The sequence below is a fragment of the Mobula hypostoma genome, chromosome 23 (genome assembly GCF_963921235.1).
Source record: "Mobula hypostoma chromosome 23, sMobHyp1.1, whole genome shotgun sequence".
NCBI classification, from domain to species: domain Eukaryota; kingdom Metazoa; phylum Chordata; class Chondrichthyes; order Myliobatiformes; family Myliobatidae; genus Mobula; species Mobula hypostoma.
In genome coordinates this window covers 49,435,777-49,459,850 of record NC_086119.1, presented here as the reverse complement: position 1 = coordinate 49,459,850, position 24,074 = coordinate 49,435,777, and the positions used below count along the sequence as shown (strand labels likewise).

General features: G+C 40.1%; 1 long non-coding RNA gene across 2 annotated transcripts in view; it reads left to right on the top strand.

Annotated features, from left to right (window-relative positions):
• LOC134336734 (uncharacterized) overlaps positions 1-24,074 on the top strand; it is a 445,998-nt gene that overhangs the window by 153,154 nt on the left and 268,770 nt on the right. For both annotated transcript variants that reach the window (XR_010015870.1, XR_010015871.1), the window contains exon 4: positions 9,951-10,266. This is a non-coding gene — a long non-coding RNA (uncharacterized LOC134336734). The remainder of the gene's footprint in view (positions 1-9,950; positions 10,267-24,074) is intronic.

Below are 24,074 nucleotides of genomic sequence, written 5' to 3'. Positions count from 1 at the left end.
CAAGTCCTATGGACTGATGAAGTTAAAATAGAACTTTTTGGCCGCAATGAGCAAAGGTATGTTTGGAGAAAAAAGGGTGCAGAATTTCATGAAAAGAACACCTCTCCAACTATTAAGCGCGAGGGTGGATCGATCATGCTTTGGGCTTGTGTTGCAGCCAGTGGACAGGGACCATTTACTGGTGGAGGGAAGAATGAATTCAATTAAATACCAGCAAATTCTGGAAGCAAACATCACACCGTCTGTAAAAAAGCCGAAGATGAAAAGAAGATTCTACAACAGGGTAATGAATCTAAACACACCTCAAAATCCACAATAGACTACCTCAAGAGGTACAAGCTGAAGGTTTTGCCATGGCCCTCACAGTCCTCTGACTTAAATATCATCAAGAATCTGTGGATAGACCTGAAAAGAGCAGTGAATGCAAGACGGTCCAAGAATCTCACAGAACCAGAAGCCTTCTGCAAGGAAGAATGGGCAAAAATCCCCCAAACAAGAATTGAAAGACTCTTAGCTGGCTACAAAAAGCGTTTACAAGCTGTGATACTTGCCAAAAGGGATGTAACTAAGTACTGACTATGCAGGGTGCCCAAATTTTTGCTTTGGGCCCTTTTCCTTTTTTGTTATTTTGAAACTGTAAAAGATGGAAATAAAAAAAGTTTTCTTAAAATATTAAAGAAATGTGTCATCTTTAACTTTATGCCTTTCGGAAATCAGTTCATCTTTTACTCGCTTAGCTATTCACAGTAACAGAAATTTTGACCAGGAGTGCCCAAACTATTGCATGCCACTGTATGTACTGACTCAAAACAGTTACATAGAAGCTTGTCAGTTTCTATTAGTGATGATTTTCCCTCTTTATTCTTAGTCCTGATGCAAGTTCTTGACCCAAAACCTTTACCATTCTTTTCCCCTCATAGATGATGATAGATGTTATTTGACATTTTATCAAGTACCCTTTGTAAGTCTTTATATGTCAATTGCATTTTCCACATCAGTCCTCTTGTTACTTCATCAAGAAGCTTTACTGAGTTGGTAAGATGCAAGCTTCCTTTGACAAATCCATGTTGTATTTCTCTTCAGATTGCAATATGTTGTTTACTTTAAAAGAATAGTTTTATAGGATAGTGGATTTTATTGCTTTGCATTGAGTCAATAGACTACTTAAGTAATTATTGCCATTAATTTTAAGCTTTATGTTTGCTTAAGCAGTGAGATTTTCGTACAGAAACATCTAAGAGGCTAGTTATTCCTGGGTCACAGGTGCATTTGTATAAGCCGTGCAGTTGTTAGATCTTGATGGTGGTATTCACTTGGGTACCAAGCAGTCCCAGGCTGATAAAATAACCATTGTTCTCAATTATTTGTATGCTATATACTTTTAGAGAACATCACTTAATGCTAGTCCAATACTTTTAGTTTCCCCTCCTGAGGTGGTGTTTGTTAGTTTGACCTGGTACTGTAAGGTCTGCATTAAACTCATTCTGACTAATATTGCTTCAGAAATAAGACTAAAGGGCAAGACCACCATCAGTAGATGGATTGACAACCGGCAGCTTAATGTCCCAAAGCTCCGTTGTTTTGGGCATAGTAAGTGGGGTGGGGGGAATTAAAGGAGGAGGGGTGGCATTACTTGTATTCAAAAATGTCATGGCAGTGCTCAGGTAGGGTAGAATGGACAGCTTGTCTATGAGGCTATATGGGTGAGACTGAGGAATAACAAAAGGATAACTACATTAATGGGATTATATTGAACCTCCCAATTCTCAGTGGGACTTAGAGAAAATTCGTAGAGCGATGGTAGATATTTGCAAGAAAAGTAAGATTACGATAGAAGGTCGTTAAATTTTGTAACTTCAAAACATTAAATTAATTCAAAGGAAGGCACGAGAGTCCGGGAATCTGGGTCTAACTTCATGATTATTTTAAGAGAGGGCGTGTACGTGTCACAAGTTAGCGTGATGACATATGCAATTTGTCTATTTATGCATATACAGGTGTCCCCTGCCTTTCGAATGTTTGCTTTACGAAACCTTGCTGTTTCGAAAGACCTGCATTAGCTACCTGTTTTCGCTAACAGAAGGTGTTTTCACTGTTACGACAAAAGCAGCACACGCCCCGAGCAGCCAAGCTCCTCCCCCGGAACTGCATTCTAGCCGTCATTGCTTAAACACGTGCCTGTGAGCATCCGTTGACAAGATGAGTTCTAAGGTATCGGAAAAGCCTAAAAGAACTCGTAAGGGTGTTACACTTAGCATAAAACTAGACATAATTAAGCGTTTCGATCGTGGTGAACGAAGTAAGGACAAAGTGAGTTTGGCTTGTGGAAGTTGACAAAGATGATGTTGAAGAGGTTTTGGCATCCCATGACCAAGAACTGATAGATGAAGAGCTGATACAATTGGAAGAGGAAAGGATAACAATTGAAAACAAATGCAGTAGCGAACGGATTGAAAGTGAAGTCGTCCAGGAACTGAACGTGAAGCAACTGAGTGAGATTTTCGCTGCAATTGACAACGAAGATTGCAGAAAAGTACGACTTTAATTTTGAAAGGATATGTCGGTTTAGGGCATATTTGCAGGATGGTTTGAGTGCTTACAAAGAACTGTATGATAGAAAAATGCGCGAGGCTAAGCAGTCAAGCAAACTGTCGTTTTTCAAGCCTTCCACATCAGCCACAGCAGGCGACGAACTTCGACATCGAGGCAGGCAGACATAGAAGAAGATGACCTGCCTGCCCTGTTGGAAATAGACGACAATGAGATGACACCCCAGTGTCCTACCACCCCAACCCCCAGGCTGCGGACTGATACATTGCCTTGGAGAATGTAGCAGTAACCGGGACGCACCCAGCACATCTTTAAGAAAAAAGCCGAAATAAACAAGCTAATTAATTAGGTGCCGCCCAGCACGTAAATGTCAGCCCAGATCAGAGGCAATTGCGGATTGCATCGGAGGATGGAGGTTGGAGACCACTGCACCACCCCAACCTCTGACGACTCAGCCTAACACATCATCATCAGTGTGGTCAGCGCTGTCTTCTTGATTCTGGTAACTGATACTACACTGTACATACATTATTTCTACTTTAAATAGGCTGTGTATTTTTATGCGTTATTTGGTATGATTTGGCAGCTTCATAGCTTAAAGGTTACTGGAGAGAGTGTTTCTGCCGAGAGCGCTTGCCCTGTGTTTCTGCCGAGAGTGCTTGCGTGAGATTTTCGCTGCGGAGAACAGTGCGGCAATGATTGTAGAGAAGTATTTCTACTTTATATAGGCTGTGTATTCATCATATCATTCCTGCTTTTACTATATGTTACTGTTATTTTAGGTTTTATGTGTTATTTGGCATGATTTGGTAGGTTATTTTTTGGGTCTGCGAATGCTCACAAATTTTTCCCATAAATGGTAATTGCTTCCTCGCTTTACAGCATTCCGGCTTACGAACGGTTTCATAGGAATGTTCTACCTTCGGATGGCAGGGGAAACCTGTAACTCGTAATGAATTATTTAATTGAACAAGAATGCCTAATCAACCAATATATATACAAGATTACTCAAATATTACTGAAATACTAAATACACAACCCTCCTCCCAACTTAGCTATAAACTCCAACTCAATATAGAATGCATCTCAACTATCCACAGAGTATACTTTATTATACAACTATATACAGACAGCGACAGCATAGTAAATTTTAAATTGTCTCTTTCATGCCTAAGGACTTAATTACTGTGGAGGCTATCTTATTCTTGTAGGATAGCGACTTTCCTGACAAAGAGGATCACTCTGCTTGACAGGTGAGACTTGTGGTTATGAAAACAATCTCATGTTCTGGGTCCTACTCATGGTGGTTGTAGGAGTTGACGCTGAGACTGCAGAAAGTGATTCTGTCAGTGGTAGCCACCCTTCTTCTTCGTTTTTCTTATAGTTTGTGCATTTTTGATCTTGGGAAGGTGAATTTAGTTCACTGGAGTATTCTCTTATTAATCCTTCTATTGCTCCCTTTATGATCTGATCTCTCCTCTTGGCTTTCTCGTCCACAACATATCTGACGAATCCTCTACTTTCAGATCTCCATTGACTCCTTTATTTTTGACTTTTCATTCATCTGCACCCACCTTGATGTTTCAATCTTCCTCGGCACTTTAATTGGCGAGAAATGGAGTTGATCATGGGCTTGCGTTCCGTCTCTAGGCTTCTTGGCCTCGAGGCTGCTCAGCTTCGAGAACCTTATTGGAGACAGCAAAGCTCTAGATTGCTCAATCAGCCAGGAAGCACATGATTCCTTGAGGAATACAAGAAATGCAAGAGAAGTGCATTTCTTATACCCTTCAAAGCAGTATAAGAAAAGGAAAATTGGGGGTCTAAAAGAAAGCATGAGGTTGCTCTGGCAGACAGGGTGAAGGGGAATCCAAAAGCTGTACAGATGTACAGTATTAAAAAAAAGGGACAAAAATGGCCCGCTTGAAGATCAGCATGGTCATCTATGCATGGAGCCAAAAGAGGTGGGGGAGATCTTAAATGAATTTTTTTACATCTGTATTTACTCGGGAGATGGTCACAGAATCTATAGAATTCGGGCACAATGGTAGTGAGGTCACTGACAGTAACCGGATTATAGAAGAGGAGGTGCTTGCCATCTAGAATTAAATTAGTATAAGGTAAATTTATCATCAAAGTGCATATGTCACCATATAATACACTGAGATTCATTTTCTTGTGGGCATTCATAGTAGATATTTTCTATGTTACACATTTTAATTAATGTGTTTCAGAATTTTTTTTGCCAATATTCTGGAACCTTTACATCACAGATATAAAATGGAACCAAGAGAGTTAGGAAGGTTCTCAGTGTCCATATTTTATTTTAGTTAATTGTGTTTACATAAATGTATTTAATTGTCAACAAGTGTGTATTTAATGTTCTTTTAATATCAATTAACATATTCTATTTTGAACAGCTTTTGAATTTTTATTAATGCTTATTTTGAGCATTCACAGAAATTCCCGTTATTTTAATGATTTGGTAACTGGCAAGCCTGAGGGTACTGCAAAGCATTTCTGGTGTTAAAGCCTGCCACACGCATTCTATACATTGTTGTTATTAAGTGCCATCGAGTCATCGTCGACTCACGGCGAGACTATGCATAGTTGCCCTAAATAAGTTTTGATCCTCACAAAGGTGGATCATTGTAGATAATGTTGCAGTCTATAGCTATTATTGTGCTCATCCGTCTGATCAGCGGTCTTCCTCTCTCTCGCTCTTTCATTGTCCTTCCACCATCCACCTTTTTCCAGGGAGCTGTTTCTTCGCATAATGTGCCCATAGTACGATAGGCTGAGTCTTGTCATTTGAGCCTCTAGAAAGAGACTTGGTTTGATCTTGTTGAGGACCAATTCCTTTGTTCTGTGAGAGGTCTACAAGATGCGTAGTATTTTTCTCAAGCACCACAGTTCAAAGGCGTCAATATGCTTCCTTTCATATCGAAGGCTAATTTCTAAAGCAAAGCTCCTGGCATCTTGTCTAGTGCCATCATTTAAAACCTGGATGGTACATAAATTCATTCATAGGTTAAGAATAATTTAATTGTTTTACCAGCATTTCAATTTTTTCTCAGTTGTAACTTGTTACACAATTTAATCTGAATATAGGTTGCAGTTAAAGGCTCAGTAAATATACTGGTACTGAAAAGGAACTCTCCATGTTTGATATAAGCCTTTGGTTCATCACATATAATCCCCAGGGACTGAGTTGTTACTGTGGGTTAGTGTAGTTCAGAATAGGCAGGTGTGGCCATTTCACTGCTCATTAACGTGATCTAGATAGAAGCAAAGCAGCCACAGGTCTTGAATGTTTGTTATCATAGGGGGATAACAATCCAACTGTAATTACATGATAAAGATTAAGTAGGACTTGAAATGTTTAACATCTGAATCCTCTGTTGCATTATTTAAGGTTCCAGGTATTCACATTTTCTCCTAAAGCTTTTGAATGGTTTAAGCTGATATTTACACCTGGTTAATATGTATATGTCTCAATACTTCTGCTGCTCCATTTTCTTAAATTTAAGAAATTGCCTTTTGAAATACTACACCTTAATCTACTTTTAAACCATTAATGTTACTGTGACATTAATTCTCTAATATTGGATACAAACTTCACGACCTCAGTGCTGAATCAAGCTGAAAATAATGACGTTTCTCTCAAATTTGGAGCAAATAAATTTTAGCAAATTTCCATCCTAGATTATTTATGAGTTTATTAGTAAAATCAATTGTGAATGTTGTATCCTTTGCTGGAGAATTGAAGCAAGTGGTGACAGCAACTATATTAATAATAAAGTGACCCAACGCAAAATGATTGCATTATGATGCTCTAACTATATTTGGCAAAATCAAATCTATGCATCCACTATCTACAAGTCAACAAGTGTGTTGGAATGTTCTCCAATTGCTTGAATGAGTGTATCTCCAACATCTCCCCAGAATCTTGAAACCATCCAGCACAAAATAGCTTGGCATTTGATTAAACCCTTAAGCGACACAGAGGCTGTGTATTACACTTACTTGAATGGGCTACTTTGAGAGTACCTCCCAAATTCATGACCTTTACTGTCAAGAAGCACAGGGGCAGTGTGTGTGCTGACAACACCGTTATCTACAGGTTCCACTTCAAGTTGATGCTATTGTGACATGGAAATGCATGAAAGTACTCGTAACAATCCGGCACTGGCAAGTGGCAGCTCTTTGTGTTCAACTCTGAGGAAAATCATCAAAATCATCATTTAAGATTACCACAGCTGAGATCTGCAGTCACAGTCAGAGGTACTTCAGTAAGGAACATTGTACTAAGATCTTCAAAAAATTTATCAGTCCTCAAAATCAGCAAACTCAACACTGCAGACCACCCAGGTAATGAGTACAGTTTCCCTTTAAGAAAATGCGGCCAGCACACTGAACTGCAGGTAAAAAAGAAACAGTGACCTGAAGCCTGACTTTCTCCCATCCTCTAGGCTAATGTGCAGGCTCTGGAAAATAAAAATAAAGCCCTCTGGGCCAGATTGCAGTACCAGAATGTCATCCAAGACTGGTGTATACTTTATTTCACAGAGATGCGGCTCATCCCCAGCACTTCAGAAATGGTGTTTCATTCCAAGGGTTTGACCTTCTAATATGTGGACTGCACAGCGGCATCAGGTGGAGACAAAGGAGGCAGCGTTTGCTTCATGATTAACTCATCGTGGTGCACAGATGTGTCAGTCTGTCTCAGTGCTGCTCCCCCAACTTGTAACATTTGGAAGTCAAGTGTCATTCTTTTTATCTGCCAAGGAAGTTTTCTGCTGTCATCCTGTTTGCAGTGTACCTTCCACCCCTGGCCAATGTTAGGCTGGCACTGGAGAAGCTGAACATTGTCATCATCATTTGGAATTAAGCACACTTTGATGCCTTCTCAATCATTGCCAGGGACTTCAACCAGGCCAGCTTGAGGAAGTCTTTGACCAACTACTATTAATATGTCACCTGTGGGACGAGAGGAGCCAACACACTTGACCATTGTTACACCCCAATCATGAACAATTACTGTGCCATCCCACACACCCACTTTGGCAAGTATGATTACCTGGCTGTACTCCTAGCATACAGGCAGAGACTGAGGACTGCATAGGAATAATCATGGGAGGCAGAGGAGTGCTTACAGTACTGCGTTGAATCGTTGGGCTGGATTCAGGGATTCATCTTTGGATCTGAAGAAATATGCCACAGTTGTCATCAACTTCATCAACGCCTGTGTGGATGAGTGTTTGGTTTTGAGAACATTACCAGACATACCCAAACCAGAAGCCATGGCTGAACCAGGAGATTTGTAGTCTACTGATCTGTGCTCTTCAAGATTGGTGATCCACAACTTACAAGAAGTACAGGTACAATCTACTGAAGACTATTTTAAGAGCAAAAAAAGCAATTCTGACTGAAGTTAGAGACTGAATTGGATGTATGTCAGCTATGGCAGGGTTTGCAAGCCATTGTGTCCTACAAGGACGTAACATCATAAATGGCTGTGATGCTTCCTGATGAGCTGAGTGCCTTTTATTCACACTTTGAAAGAGACAATAAAACTATACTGTAGCTGTATGAATCCCTGCAGCATTTGGCAACTCCATATGTCTTGAAGGCTGAAGTCAGAGTATCTTTCAAGAGGGTAAACTCTTGCAAAACGACAGTCTTCAATGCTGTGTCTTGTAGGCCACTAAAAACCTGTGGTAGCCAACTGGCTGAAGTACTCACGTGTATCTTCACTCTCTCACTGCTGCAGTTGGAGGTTCCCAGCTGCTTCAAAGGGCATTGATCATAGCAGTACCCAAGAAGAGCAGAGTAAGCTGACTCAGTGACTATTACTCAGTTGCTCTCACATCTACTGTAAAGAAGTGTTTGAGAGATTCATCATGGCTAGAATTAACTTCTGTCTGTGCAAGGTCCTGGATTCTTTACAATTTGCCCACTGCCCCAACAGGTCTGAAGTGGATGCAATCTCTTATTGATTACAGCACAGTGTTCAACGCCATCATTCCCCAAGTACTAATCAACAAGCTTCAAACTCTGGGCCTCTGTAACTCCCATCTTGAGCTAGATCCTTGACTTCATCATCAGTGCAAATCAGAAATAACATCTCCTCCTTGTTGACAATCAGCACAAGTACGTGCTAAGGATGTGTGATTAGCCTGTTGCTCTACTGTCTACACCTATGACTGTGTAGCTAGGCACAGCTCACATGCCATCTATAAATTCGCCAATGACAGAGCCGTTGTTGGCAGAAGCTCCGATTGTGATTTTGAGGCACATAGGCCTGAGGTAGATCAGCAGTTTGAGTGATGTCACAACAACAAACCTGCATTCTATGTCAGTAAGACCAAGTAATTGATTGGACTTAAGGATGTGAACGTCGGGAGAGCACACATCAGTCCTCATTGAGTGATGAGCAGTTTCAAGTTCCCAACAGTTAACATCTCTGAAGGTTTATTCTAGCCTCAACATATTGATGCGATTAAGAAGAGAGAGCAGTAGCTGTATTTAATTAGAAGTTTGAGAAGATTTGGTATGTCACGAAATATTCTCGCAAATTTCTACAGATGTACCATAGAGAATATTCTAACTGGTACGGATGGACCATTGCACAGGATTGGAAAAAGTTAGAGGGCTGTAAACGTCCATCATCTGCACCAGCCTCCCCACTACAGGAACATATTCGAAAAGGCAGAGTCTATCATTAAGGGCCCCTACCACTCAGGACATTTCCTCTTCTCATTACTACATCAAGGAGGAGGTACGTCATCCTTGAAGACATACTCAATGTTTTAGGAACATCTTTTTCCACTACACCATCAGATTCTGAAAGATCTTACTATTTTTCTCTCTTTTTGCACTATTTATTTATTTTTAATATTTCCTATTGTAACTTATAGTATTTTTGCAGTATGTCTTTGATAATAAACCTGATTTTGATTTATCAGTGGTCCTTCTTCAGATGGATTACATCATTCCATAAACATGGCACACCACCACTCTGTCAAGTCAGTGAGAGATGAGCAATTAATATTGGAGCTGATAGTATTGCCCAGCTTCTGAAAATGAAATTAAAGAAGAGTTCCAATAATTCAAACAAGTAATATTTTGCAGTATTTACACCAGTCATGTATACACAAATACATATAAAAATAACAAACACATTTTGGAGTCATGGGGACTTGCGTTACTTTTTGAACTACCTATGAGAACCATTAAAAATGATCTGTTTATGAAGTGTAATTTTTGGTTGTCATAAATAAGATTTTATTAATTACATGAGTGACTCTAAGGACCTTTCTTTTAAAAATATTCACTGTGACTTTAGGAAATCCATTCACTTTTTTGATTACTAAGAAATTTTGATTATTCTGTAATTCCAGCTCATGGAAACTCTTGATAATCCTCAAGCCCTGGCCAAGAGTTACATTAAGGCAAAGGACTAACTGTACCGTTGACTGAATGGGAAGCTAAAGCAGTACTTTAAAGTGATTGGCCCTGAAGACAGCATGCCAACACTGGCAAGTTTGGGATTTGGTACATGGCTATCTGAATGCGAATGTCCTGAAGTTGTTGATAGATTCACCAGCAAGAATCTGTTATTATGCTCAGCTGTTGCTTGCCACATGGTTCAGGGTCTCTGAGCCCATTCAATGGAACAGAAATGTTATGATTGTAGCGAAGAAAGGAAAGAACATGGTAAGTTTTGATAGTTTCAAATTATTTGTGTTTGCTGTAATGTTTATGATCATTTAATAGAATGTTTTATGGGTGATTTATTTTTTAATTGTTGATGCTTCATAATTTTATTTGAATTTTGGGCAGTGCCACAAATAGATTTGATGTTAAAGGCAACCTTTTTATACTAACCCCTTTACCTAGCAGTTGATCCATAGTCCTCATTGCCTAAGTGATTCAAATGATAATCTGGGTATTCAAATGCTGTTAGCAACTTGGCTTCAACCATTCTCTCAGGCATTTGCCATTATCTGCATTAAGAAGCTCCCTTTCGTATTCACTTTGATATGATTTTGTCCTTGCCCTAATACTAAATTCTCTAAATTAATGTTCCTATTATATGAGGGGAAAAGTTTCTTGCATTTTGTCCTATCTATAGCCCTATAATTTTGTATACTTAAAATAATGTCCCTTAGTAACATCATCCCCACAACAGAACTACTTATCTCAGGCAACATCCTAATAAATCTCCTCCTCACCCTGTCGTGTACTGTTACACCCTTCCAATTGTAATGACCAGAACTGCACATTGTACTCCAGCTGAGGTCTGCCCAAGGTTTTCTAAAGTTAGAGCATGATCTAGCTATTCGATGCCCGAAGGTACTATTGCTATTAGAGGAGATCCATCTTATTTACACGTAAGTATAATGGAACAGACTGCAATATTGTTGAAGTGGTTTTTCTTGATGGTTTTTCCTTTTTTAAAGTACTGATACAAGCTTGTCACCGTTTTACTGTGTTCTAATTCACATACTTTGTTCACACTGACAAATTTTCATTCACACTGACAACAAGCTTATCTGTCACAGAGCAAATCTTATGTCCAATAAAAAACTGAATCAGTTACCCATTTAAAAGTAACATTAAATCGACAATCACAGGCATTCATGTTATACATTTTCTTTTTCTGAACACATCTCAGGCAACCTCAGGTTTTGCTGCAGTTACTCTTGTATATTGCAAACTCATTTGCCTCTGAACTTTTATATTACTGTAAGAATAGAACATTTATCATGTAGAGAGCAAGGATTTTCATGCTGTCGTTCAAAGCATCATTACAGCTTTGGGTAGTACTCCAGCAAGTGTCATTTCACTGATCTTCCTTTAGTTGTACAGTAATTTATGAAAATTTAAATTAAACTGAAATTCCAAAGAAAGCAAGAATTTTTTATCTTGTAGGAGCCTGCATCAATGCATTGTTCGGAAATAACTTCAGAAAGTCAGTTTATTTTACATACTGGCATCAAGGTTTTAATGTCTAAATTAATTAATTATCCTGAATGACATTATTTTGGTGTTTATTTCATTTTAAGAAGAACAATTATAGATGAGAAAGTTCAATATATTAACAATGAAAATGTTCATATTCCACAGGGAACTCACTAGAACAAATAGCTGTCTAATGTTCTACAATTTTATGTGTTTTGCAGTCTATGAATAAATTGAGTAGGTTAGTTTTATAATGCAAGCAGTGATTACTATTTGAAACTTGACAGACATGAGATTGAGAAAGTAGAATACATTTTTCTAACTTTATGAGATGAAGCAAATTCATTTGCATCTTCTTAACTATATTCATACGATTAATTGCTATTTAAGTCATTTTTGGAATGAAATTTTCTGTTGTTGGGTAACTATCTAATTTTGCTTGTGATCATGAAGGTCTTTCCTTTCTATACTTTTTCCTGTTTTTAACTTTTTCCCTTTTATTATCAAAAAGTTATATTTTGTATAACATATTTTAGTTTCTTGTTGCGGGGGGACTGAGTGGGCTGCAGTATACTTCTGGGATTTTATTTTCTTGAAGAAAGGTTAAATCATTGAAAACTGGAGGTTAAAATAATAATTGGATTTTTAAAAAATGGTCTTAAGCAACAAGGAAACAGATTATGTCTCTTAAATTTTTTAATGTAACAAGTAAGTACAGAACTCCATCATGGATGGTCCCAAGCCCAGCTGCTGAAGGAGAAAGGTTGGGCATGGGGCTAGCAACCCCATCCCGTAAGAAAAGCCAGCGTGTCAGAAACACCAACAGAAACTTGAAAGATGTCATCCCTGGAAGAGGACAGATCTTTGATGGACTACATCTTGAAAGACTGGCCCAGGACAGAGAACTCTGGCTGGCTGCTGTCAGGGTGCCTATGCCCCAATAGGAGTGATGGGCTTAAGAAAAAGAAGAAATGAGTGCAACAAGGTTGTAAAATAAACATGAAGAGAAGACACTGTATCTTGTTTAGATTTTGCACAGGACTGCATGGTATCAGTAGCATTGTCCTCAGCAATCTGTAGAGTTACAGACTAGTCAATTAAGAACATAAAGAACAGGAGGAGGCCCAGCCCATTGCACCCTTTGTACCTATTCTGCCATTCTACAGTTGATATTTTACCTCAGCACAGTTTCCTGCATTAAACTATATCCTTGATTCCCTAAATATTGGAAAAATATCAATGTTTTTATTGATTATACTGAACAACTAAGCCTTCAGAACCCTCTTGGATAGAGAATTCCGAAGATTTGCTTCACTCTTTGCCTTGAATAGCCAATTGATTATTTCAAGACTTTGGTTGATTCCAGACAATCCAGCCAATAGTAGTAATCTATTTAAGAATTTTGAACATTTCAATGCTATCCTCTCTCATTTTTAAAAAAAGGATGTAGGTAAAAGACAGGCAACTGTAGGCCAGTTAGCTTAACATCTGTAGTCGGGAAAATGCTTGAAGCTGTCATTAAGGAAGAAATAGCGAAACATTTAGAAAGGAGTGGTTCTATTAGACAGATGCAGCATGGATTCAGAAAGGGCAGGTCCTCTTTGACAAACTTACTGGAGTTCTTTGAGGACGTAATGAGTGCAATGGATAGAGGGGAACAGGTGGATGTTCTATACTTGGATTTCCAGAAGGCGTTCGATAAGGTGCCGCACAAGAGACTTGTGACTAAGACATGGATGCATGGAGTTGCAGGAAGTGTATTGCATGGATAGTGGATTGGTTAACCAATAAAAGGCAGAGAGTTGATAGAAATGGTTGTTTCTCCAGTTGGCAGTCAGTGGTGAGTGGGGTGCTGCAGGGGTCGGTGCTGGGCCCGCAGCTGTTTACCATTTACATTGATGATTTGGAAGAGGAGACTGAGTGTCATGTAGCAAAATTTGCTGATGACACTAAACTGAGTAGAAAAGCAAATTGTACAGAGGCTGTGGAGAGTCTGCAGAGGGATAGAGATAGGTTAAGTGAGAGGGCCAAGTTGTGGCAGATGGAATACCTCATTGCTAAATGCAAGATCATCCACTTTGGAAGGAATAATAGGAGAGCAGATTATTATTTAAATGGTGAAAGATTGCAGCATGCTGTTGTGCAGAGGGACTTGGGAGTGCTTGTGCATGAATCGCAAAAAGTTGGCTTGCAGGTACAAGTTATCAAGAAGGCAAATGGAATGTTGGCCTTCATTGCTAGACGGATTGAATTCAACAGTAGGGAGGTTATGTTGGAACTATACAGGGTACTGGTAAGACCACACCTGGAGTACTGTGTGCAGTTCTGGTCTCCATATTTGAGAAAGGTAATACTGGCTTTGGAGGCAGTGCAGAGGAGGTTCACCAGGTATATTCCAGGGATGAAGGGGTTAACCTATGAGGAGAGATTGAGTCGCCTGGGACTATACTGTCTGGAGTTCAGAAGGATGAGAGGGGATCTTATAGAAACATACAAAATTTTTAAAGGGATAGATAAGATAGAAGTAGAAAATTTGTTTCCATTGGTACGTGAGACTAGAACTTGGGGATATTGCCTCAAGATTCAGGGGAGAAAATTTAGGATGGGGATGAGGAGAAACTGTTTTTCCCAGAGAATGGTGAATCTGTGGAATTCTCTGCCCAGGGAGGCAGTTGAGGCTTCTTTACTAAATATACTTAAGATACAATTAGATAGGTTTTTACATAGTAGGGGAATTAAGGGTTATGGGGAAAGGCAGGTAGATGGAGCTGATTTTACAGACAGATCAGCCATGATCTTATTAAATGGCGGGGAAGGCTCGATGGGCCGGATGGCCTACTCCTGGTCCTATTTCTTATGATCTTATGTTATGTAAATTCTAGAGAGTATTTTCCTGATTTGTGGAATCTTTTCTCATGATGTTGCATTCCCTATGTTACATGCCCACAGTTTGATCATGGGACAGTTTGATCATGGGACAGTGGGCTCATGTAATCGTCTTGTGAGTTGGATGATGTAATTGTCTCACGACCGTGGGAGTGACATGTTCCCTGCGGTATTTAAGGAAGCCTCCAAAGTGTGATGCAGTTTTACTTTCTATTTTAAGGTTGTTGCTGGCAGTTTCGCCAATCGGTGTCAGTTTTTGTTTGTTCCACCTTTGTTTTACCTTTACAGTCTAGTATTGGAGAGTGAAGACCCTACCAGAGTACAGGAACAAATGATCAGGTAAAGTTAATGAGGTTCGGTGTTTTAGATGTGATCGACTGTTTGGAATCTGAATCGTCCAGGAAATTGTGGCAGGCACATTTGAATTAAGCCCCTGCATGGTCAGAATGGTTTTGTGCAGTGTCCATCCGCCAGCCGAAAGGTCAGTTCCTCTATTTCTTCATGATTGCTTCAACAAGGCATCGCTCGACTGTGATCGGCAGATTTGTCATTTACTTCGAAGAAATCGTTGTTTCAGGGAAGTCTCTCCTTAAAGACTGTAAAAATCTCTTGGACTTTTCAACTTACTACTTTAAGACTGGGCTTGAATGAGAACTCATTAATGAGAACTGTTAACTTCCGGATAAGCTAGTTTGTTTACTTTTTCCTATGTTTTGAGTAGAGGTTAATAAATATTGTTGTTTGTTTATATAACCTGACTCAATTTCACATCCATTGTTGCTGGACACGTGACAAAAATTGGGGCTCATCCTGATCTGTTCCTATTTTGAGCATAATTGCTTGTTTAATTATCGATCTGATTTGATAAGGGGAAATATTCGATTCCTTTTGTTTGATTGGTTTGTGTGTGGTAATCAGCAGCAATTGATATTCACGGCTTTCTGGCATCACCAACCCTGGCGGTATTAGTGAAGGTGAAAAAGGGTAATGTATTAGAGATTGCGAGAAGGTTGGACCTTAAAGGAATATCGATGAGTACAACTAAGCCAGTAATTTAGAGGAAAATCACGGAACACTATACAAATTCGGGGGATTTTGATGCAGAAGTGTTAGATATGTTTCCAATAAGTAAACTAGAGATGCAGTTATAAATAAAACAAATAAAGTTAGAGCAATTTAAAGCGGAGGTGGCGGCTAGAGAAGCAGATAAAGAGGGAATTTGAGTTTACGATAGCAGGTTAAGGTTCAAGAATCAGTCCTGTGGCTCTAGGAAACCATTTGTTGCTAGTCAGGAAGTTAAATTGGCTCATCTATTTAACGAGGCAGAAGTTGATAAATACTTCCAGCATTTTGAGACAGTTGCTCGGAATTCAGAGTGGCCGAAAGAGAAATGGCCAGTGGTGTTACAAAATGTAATTAAAAGTAAAGCATAACAAGTTTATCCAGCCTTAACTGCTGAACAAGCACTTGATTATGATATTGTGAAGCAGCATATACTGAAAGCGTATGAACTGGTTCCAGAAGCTTGTAGAGAAAGATTTAGAAATTTGAAGAAATCTATGGACCAAACTTGCTTACGATAAATCTGTGTGTTTTGTGCGATGGGTTACCTCTAAAAATGTGAATGGGGAGCATGATACCTTTGAAAGAGTTGATTTTAATGGAGGAATAGAAAAGGTGCGTCCCTTTTGACATAAAGATATACTTGAATGAGAGGGACACTGCTACAAAACAGGAATCTGCTAAATTAGCAGATGAGTATGCTATAATCCATAAGAGTAAATTTCCTCCGGGTAGTACTTTTAAGACAAAAATTAGCATAGATTGCCAGGGTAAACCAGAAATTAAACCAGAAGTTAGTGAGAAAGGTAAGGAGGAAGGGAAACAAGTGAAGGAAAGACCTTTTGGTCCTATTTGTAATTATTGCAGGAAACCTGATCATGTAATAGCTAACTGTTTCCGACTGAAGAAGAAAGAGAAGAAGGCAGTCCCAGATGCTTGTGTGCAACATATTGAGATACTGGTAAATCCACAGGGTACGAAAAATTCAAATGAAGCTTTGTCAGGGTCTGACCAAATTAAGAGGGGATATGATCATTTTATAACTGAGGGATTTATATCCTTGAAAGAGGAGTCCACTCTAGTGCCAATAAAAAGTCTTAGGGATACTGGAGCTTCTCAGTCACTTATGCTAGACAGTGTTCTGGAATTTAGTAATGAGTCTGACACTGGTGAGGTAAACTATGTACGAGGTGTTGTGAGTGCCCCTTATGCCTGTACATCTGCATAGAGTATTTTTAAGGTCAGGGTTCGTTTCAAGACCTGTTAAAGTAGGACTGCAACCCAGCTTACCCGTGAATGATGTTTCTCTGTTGTTAGGGAATGACCTAGCAGATGGACAAGTTTTTCCTGAAGTGCATTTGCCAATTAAACCCATCTCTGATGAACCAAAAATGATTCTAACGTGGATTCCTCCTGTGTTGTAACCCGAACTATGGCCAGAAAGATTGCTGATGCGGATGGGTCTGCTACCCAGGACCGTTCAATTCGGGACTCAAATTTTGATGATTTGTCAGAAACTTTCTTACCTTCATTGTTTGATCAAGATTCTTGTAGTAAGTCTGACCATGAAGATTTGTCTCTGTCTCGGAAGGAGATTATAGCAGAGCAGAGTAGAGGCCCTGAGACTGTCAAATTAAAAGAACAAGCTCTTGCAGATAGGGAAATTAAGAAGGTGCCAGTAGGATATTATTTTAAGAATGGAGTGTTAATGAGGAAGTGGAGATCACATACAATTCCTGCAAGTGAGGAATGGGCGGTTGTTCAACAGGTAGTAGTTCCTAAAGTTTATAGGAATGAGATTTTAACTTTGGGTGGCCATCAAGGTGTGAAGAAAACTGTGAATAAGGTTTTTAAACATTTTTACTGGTCTGGTTTAAGAAAAGATGTGGCAACATTTTGTCGAACTTGTCACACTTGTCAGTTTGTGGGTAAACCTAATCAATTTCCTCCAGTGGCTTCACTGCAACCTATTCCCACATTTGGTGAACCGTTTTCTAAAATTATTGTAGATTGTATAGGCCCATTGCCAAAAACTAAAGCTGTCCACCAATATTTGCTGACTATCGTGTATCATCTAGGTTTCCAGAGGCAATACCTCTTAGGAATATGATGGCTAAAACTAATAAAAGCACTTATAAAATTCTTTACTTATTTTGGATTGACTAAGGAGATCTCATCCAATCAAGGTAGTAACTTTATGTCTGGATTGTTCCAGCAGATAGTTTATAAACTGGAAGCCAAACAGATTACATCGTCTGCGTATTATCCCGAATCACAAGGGGCCTTAGAGAGGTTCCAGTCCACTCTTAACACTATGATTAGGATGTTTTGTGTTGAAAATGAGGAGGATTGGGATGAAAGCGTTCATTTACTTTAGTTTGCAGTAAGGGAGTCAGTGTGAGAATCCTTAGGGTTTAGTCCATTTGAACTTGTGTTTGGGCACAGAGTTCGAGGACCTTTGGCATTATTAAAAGAACAGTGGATTAACAAAGAAATACATACTAATTTGCTGGATTATGTTTTAAAATTTAAGGAAATATTACAAAAAGCTTGTAGTTTAGCAAGAGAAAATTTAAAATCTGCTCAGGAGAAAATGAAAACTTGGTATGACAAGGAAGCTAGAATGAGGTCATTTAAGCCTGGAGATAAGGTGCTGGTTCTTTTCCCGGTGCAAACCTATCCATTACAAGCAGAATTTCATGGTCCTTATGAGATTATATCTAAAGTTAATCATGTAGATTATGTGGTAAAAACACCAGATCGAAGAAGGCCAATGCAGCTTTGTCATATAAATATGATAAAACCATATCATGAGAAACAGTCCGCTACTATGACTGTTGTGGTTAATAATAATGAGTCTGATCCTTCTGGGAACTTAATGGATGATTAATCTGAAACTCATTTTAAACCAAACATTACTTCTGCCAGATTACCAAACTCGACAATTCTGGAAAATATTGATGAGAAATTGGATCATTCACAGCCAGAGCAGAGGCAGCAGATGAAGCAGTTAGTTTTTAAATATAGGGATATATTTCCAGACGTTCCTAAAAGAACTGCAGTAGCTTCACATGATGTAGATGTTGAAGATGCCAAACCCATAAAGCAACATCCATATCGGATGAACATGGAAAAATATGCACTTGCTGAACAAGAAATTAAGTATATATTAGAGAATAATATTATTAGATCTTCTGCTTCGAATTGGAGTTCACCTTGTGTCATGATACCTAAACCAGATGGTAGTGTTCAGTTTTGTACTGATTACAGGAAGGTGAATGCTGTAACAAAAACAGATGCGTATCCAATCCCTAGGGTAGATGATTGTGTGGACAAAGTTGGAAAAGCAAAGTTCCTTACAAAAATTGATTTGTTAAAAGGGTATTGGTGTGTTCCACTGACAGATAGAGGTAGAGAGATTTCTGCATTTGTAAGACCATCTGGGTTATATGAATATAATGTTCTTCCATTTGGAATGAAGAATGCACCAGGAACTTTCCAGAGAATGGATAATTCTGTGATTCATAGGTTAAAAGATACAGATGCCTATATTGATGAGTTAATTACGGGAAATGATACTTGGGAAGCACATACTACTGCAGTGGAGAAACCATTTGAAAGGCTTTCAAAAGCTAACCTAACTATTATACTTTATTGTCGCCAAACAATTGATACCAGAACGTACAATCATCACAGCAATATTTGATTCTGCGCTTCCCACTCCCTGGATTACAAATATTAAATATTAAAAATAGTAAAAATTAGTAAATATTAAAAATTTAAATTATAAATCGTAAATAGAAAACAGAAAAATGGAAAGTAAGGTAGTGCAAAAAAACCGAGAGGGAGGTCCGGATATTTGGAGGGTACGGCCCATATCCGGGTCAGGATCAGTTCAGCAGTCTTATCACAGTTGGAAAGAAGCTGTTCCCAAATCTGGCCATACGAGTCTTCAAGCTCCTGAGCCTTCTCTCGGAGGGAAGAGGGACGAAAATTGTGTTAGCTGGGTGGGATGTGTCCTTGATTATCCTGGCAGCACTGCTCCGACAGCGTGCGGTGTAAAGTGAGTCCAAGGACGGAAGATTGGTTTGTGTGATGTGCTGCACTGTGTTCACGATCTTCTGCAGCTTCTTTCGGTCTTAGACAGGACAACTTCCATACCAGGTTGTGATGCACCCTAGAAGAATGCTTTCTACAGTGCATCTATAAAAATTAGTGAGGGTTTTAGGGGACAGGCCAAATTTCTTTAGTTTTCTCAGGAAGTAATGGCGCTAGTGGGCCTTCTTAGCAGTGAACTCTGCTTGGTTGGTCCAAGTCAGGTCATTTATGATATTGACCCCGAGGAACTTAAAGCTTTTGACCTGTTCCACTTGCGTACCACCGATGTAAATTGGGTTGTGCGGTCCGCTACTCCTTCTGAAGTCAACAACCAATTCCTTTGTCTTGCTGACGTTGAAGGATAGGTTATTGTCTTCACACCATGCCACCAGGTTCTTAATTTCCTCTCTGTACTCAAACTCATCATTACCCAAGATATGGTCTACAATTGTTGTGTCATCAGCAAACTTATATATTGAGTTCGATGGAAACTTGGCTACACAATCCTGGGTGTACAGTGAGTACAGCAGGGGGCTGAGTACACAGCCTTGTGGAGTACCGGTGCTCAGAATGATTGTAGAGGAGAGCTTGTCCCCTATTTTTACAGCCTGGGTCCTGTCTGTGAGGAAGATGAAGATCCAGCTGCAGATCTCAGTGCTAAGGCCTAGGTTCTGGAGCTTAGGAATCAGTTTATTTGGAATGATGGTATTGAAGGCAGAGCTGTAGTCAATGAAAAGGAGCCTTATGTACGCGTCTTTATTCCCCAGGTGTTCTAAGGAGGAATGTAGGGCCAGAGAGATGGCATCTGCCGTTGACCTGGTGCTCCGGTAGGCGAATTGCAAAGCGTCGAGGTTGACCGGTAGGCTGTGGTTGATGTGTGCCATAACCAATCTCTCGAAGCACTTCATAGCAATTGATATCAGAGCCACAGGTCGATAGTCATTCAGGCATGCCACCTTGCTCTTCTTCGGCACTGGGATTATCGTTGCCTTCTTAAAACACGAGGGGATCTTAGACTGAAGCAAGGAGCAGTTGAAGATGTCAGCAAACACTCCAGCTAGCTCACTTGCACAGGCCCGTAGAACCCGTCCTGGGACGCCATCTGGGCTTGTCGCCTTCCTTGGATTTATCTTCAGGAAGGCCCTTCTAACGTCCTCCTCGGTGACGATGGATCTCGATGCACCAGATCTGGTTCATCCGGAGGGAGCGGGACGCTCCTCTTCTGTTTGAATCTGGCATAGAATACGTTAAGTTCATCAGGAAGAGAAGCGCCACAGTTATTGATATGCAAACAACAGGAATTCTGCAGATGCTGGAAATTCAAGCAACATACCTCAAAGTTGCTGGTGAACGCAGCAGGCCAAGCAGCAACTATAGGAAGAGGCGCAGTCGACATTTCAGGCCGAGACCCTTCGTCAGGACAGTTATTGATATTCCCAGCCTTTTCTTTGTGCCCAGTGATCTCATTTAGACCCTACCATACCCTACTGGCATCCCTTTGGTTAGCCTGTGCTTCCAACTTGTCTCGATATTGCCTCTTGGTGCCCTTAATGGCTTTCCAGAGTTCATGCCTGGATTCCGTGTAGCGACTGGTATCCCCAGACCTAAAAGCCGCAGCTCTAGCCTTTAAAAGGTACTTGACCTCATAATTCATCCAAGGTTTCCAGTTAGGGAATACCCGGATCGTCTTGCGAGGCACACAGTCCTCTGTGCATTTCCAATTAAAGTCCGTGACAGCTGAGGCATACTCATCGAGGTTAGCTGCTGAGTCCTTGAATACTAACCAGTCCACCGATTCAAAGCAGTCACGGAGGACCTCATCCGTTTCCTCCGTCCAATGTGACACTACTTTTGACACCGTGACCTCCCGCTTCAGTTTCTGTTTGTAAGCCGGAAGCAGGAGTAAGGCCTGATGGTCCGATTTTCCGAAGTGAGGTCGTGGGATGGAACGGTAGGCATCCTTGACTGCTGTGTAGCAGTGATCAAGTATATTCGGGCCTCTAGTGGGGCAGGAGACATGTTGGTATAACTTTGGCAGTGCCTTTCTGAGGTTGGCCTGGTTGAAGTCACTAGCTGTAATGAGCAAAGCCTCCGGATACCTGGTCTCAAGTTCACTGATGTTGGCATACATTATGTTGAGAGCACACTCCATGTCCGCCTGGGGGGGAATGTAGACTGCTGTCAGTATGACCGAGGTGATTTCCCATGGCAGATAGTAGGGACGACACTTCACCAACAGGGGTTCCAGGTCCGGGCTGCAGGAGCTTGTCAGTGCCACTGTGTCCGAGCACCAGGCAGTGTTGATCAGTAGGCAGACACCACCTCCCCTCGTCTTGCCCGAAGACGCTGTGCGGTCCACCCGATGGATTGAAAATCCCTCCGGTCAGATGGCACAGTCGGGGGTGGCAGGGGAGAGCCAGGTCTCGATGAAACAGGATACACAGCAGTTCTGTATCTCCCTGCAGTAGGTGAGTCTCCCTTTAAGATCATCCACCTTGTTAACTTAGCTAAAAATGAATTTGGTCATGCCACTGTGACCTACCTTGGTTATGTTATGGGTCAAGGTAGATTAACTCCTGTTCAGTCAATTCTAGAGGTACCCACTCCAACTGGTAAAAAGACTCTCAGAAGATTGTTGGGTAGGGTATTACCGAAAATTTTGTAAGAATTTTGCTGGCATTGCCCTTCCATTAACTAACCTGTTGAAGAAAGGTGAAAGGTTTGTGTGGACATTGCTTTGTCAGAGGACAAATTGAGAACTATGCTGGACACGTGATACCTAACTCACAAATATTGTTTACTTTGGGTAAGAAGAGAGAACTGCACACAATATTCCAGGTGCAGTCTCACCTGGGCTCTAAGCAATTCATTGATTACACTGGATAACAAGATTTTGCTTTCTGAATACTTTTGGACATATCTTATGGAATTTTGGCTGCTGATTATGAAATTTCCATACTATGTACCATTTTATTGAAATTGCCTACATTTGTTATTTGAATTCATAAATCAGGTCAGAATAATAATGCCACGTTTAAGGAAGGCATGTTTGTTTGTCCACAAATCAAACAGCTTATTATTGACAGGCAATTCAAAGAACTGACTGGAGAAAATCGCATGGAAGGCATTCAAAGATATTGTTGAAAACTTCTTGGCAACTATAGAGCACCAAACTACGTGCAGTGAGTTGACATCATGCTTTAAACATACAAAACCATGAAGTGCAATCTGTGACTAAAGACTCACTTTCTGCATTCCCATTTAAACTTCTTGGTTGTGCCAGTAACGAGCATGATGAAAGGTTTCACCAGGATACTGCGATCATGGAGAAACCATTTCATGGCAACTGGAATCAATCAATGCTGGCTGATTATTGTTGGATACTCAAGTGAGAAGCCTCAAACACTGAAAACAAACATAAATCATCAGAAAACATTTTTATTTTAGTTGAACTATTGCAAAGCTTCAGCACCATTATGCAATTAAACACATTATATTCATTAAAAAGTTAATTTCCTGTTTCTCCAAATTCTGTGAATCAAGTAGTCTCACATTATATTTGTGTTCAGCTTTAAGCTGTCTATCATACACAAAAAATAATTCTGAGGAAGCAACATTTTCAAAAAAAATTGTTGTCCAGTATTATGAACAACTGAAGCACAAGTTATCCTTCCTTGTTGCACCCCTAGGGTGATGGCCTTCCTACTAGAACATGACTGACTTTTTAAATACACTATTTTCTATTTCTTAGCCGATCCTCACACTGTGCTGGTATATTACCTAAAAAAACTATGTGCACTAATTTGATTTGCTTATCTCACTAATACAGCTAATTGAAGATGTTCTAAAAGCATTAAATTAGATTAGATTAGATTATGAGGACACGCAGTCCTCTTTTATTGTCATTTAGTAATGCATGCATTAAGAAATGATACAATGTTCCTCCAGTATGATATCACAGAAACACAAGACAGACCAAGAATAAAAAAACTGACAAAAACCACGTCATTATATCATATAGTTATAGTGCAAAGCAATACCGTAATTTGATAAAGAACAGACAATGGGCACGGTTAAAAAAAAGTCTTACAGTCTCTCGAAAGTCCCATCATCTCACGCAGACGGTAGAAGGAAGAAAGACTCTCCCTGCCATGAACCTCCAGCGCCGCAAACTTGCCAATGCAGCACCCTGGAAGCACCCAACCACAGCCGACTCTTGAGTCTGTCCGAAAACTGCGAGTCTCCGACCAGCCTTCTGACACTGAGCACCGAGCACCATCTCTGTCAAGTGCTTCGGCCCTGGTCCCGGCAATAGGCCAAGCCGTGGATTTGGGGCCTTCCCCTCCGGAGATTCTCGATCGTACAGTAGCAGTGGCAGCAAAGCAGGCATTTCAGAAGTTTCTCCAGATGTTCCTTCGTGCTTCTCATGTCTATCTCCATCAAATCAGGATTGTGCACGGTACCTACTTAACAAATACCGATATAATTTTGGAGCGGCCACACACGCTGCGTCG